Source organism: Symphalangus syndactylus, chromosome 17 (genome assembly GCF_028878055.3).
Source record: "Symphalangus syndactylus isolate Jambi chromosome 17, NHGRI_mSymSyn1-v2.1_pri, whole genome shotgun sequence".
NCBI classification, from domain to species: domain Eukaryota; kingdom Metazoa; phylum Chordata; class Mammalia; order Primates; family Hylobatidae; genus Symphalangus; species Symphalangus syndactylus.
This window is the reverse complement of record NC_072439.2, coordinates 77,924,151-77,925,397: the sequence shown is the minus strand read 5'-3', so window position 1 is coordinate 77,925,397 and position 1,247 is coordinate 77,924,151.

Below are 1,247 nucleotides of genomic sequence, written 5' to 3'. Positions count from 1 at the left end.
TAATAAGAGTTAAAAGCCAGTATTACTCTTTAATCCACGAGCTGCAGAATGGATATAGTGTTAACAGGTATGAAAACAATATGAATCTCTGCGTACATCTCCATCAGAGCTCTTGGGTGACCAGGTGCTCTGGCCAATGAGCAGTAATGTTTTGAAGGGAATCTTTTTTCTGGAAAGTAGGTTTCAACAGTGGAAGTGAAATATTCGGTAAACCATGCTGTAAACAGATATGCTGTCATCCAGCTTTGTTGTTCCATTTATAAAGCACAGACAGAGTAAATTTAGCAGAATTCTGAAGGGCCCTAGCATTTTCAGAATGGCAAATGAGCATTGGCTTCCACTTGAAGTCACCAGCTTGTATTAGCCCCTAACAAGAGAGTCAGCCTGTCTTCTCCATCAACACTTGCTTTTTCACCTTGCATTATTTGTCATGAAGATGGCTTTTTCCTTAAACCTCACAAGCCAAACTCTGCTAGCTTCCAGCTTTTCTTGTTTATATATATATATATATATTTATTTATTTATTTTTTTGAGACAGAGTTTCGCTCTTTTTGCCCAGGTTGGAGTGCAATGACACGATCTCGGCTCACTGCAACTTTCACATCCCAGGTTCAAGTGATTCTCTTGCCTCAGCCTCCTGAGTAGCTGGGATTACAGGTGTGTGCCACTACGCCTGGCTAATTTTGTATTTTTAGTTGAGACAGGGTTTCACCATATTGGCCAGGCTGGTCTCGATCTCCTGGTCTCAGGTGATCCATCTGCCTCAGGCTCCCAAAGTGCTGGGTTTACAGACATGAGCCACCATGCCCGGCCCCCGGATTTTCTTTTCTAGATTCCTCACCTTTCTCAGTCTTCACAGAATTGAAGAGAGTTAGGGCCTTGCTCTGGATTAGGCTTTAGCTTAAAGAATGCTGTGGCTGATTTGATCTTCTATCAAACCACTCAAACCTTCTCCATATCAGCAATAATGCTGTTTTGTTTTATCATTTGTGTGTCCACTGGAGTAGCACTTTAAATTTTCTTTAAGATTTTTTCCTCTGTATTCACAATTTGGCTTGCTGTTTAGTGCAAGTGGCCTAGTTTCAGCCTATGTCAGCTTTGGTATGCTTTTCTTACAGAGCTCAATCATTTCTAGGTTTTGATTTAAAGTGAAAGATATGTGAGTCTCTGTTTCTTGGGAACACTTAGAGGCTATTGCAGGATTAGTAATTGGCCTAATTTTAATATTGTTGTGTCTCAGGGAATGG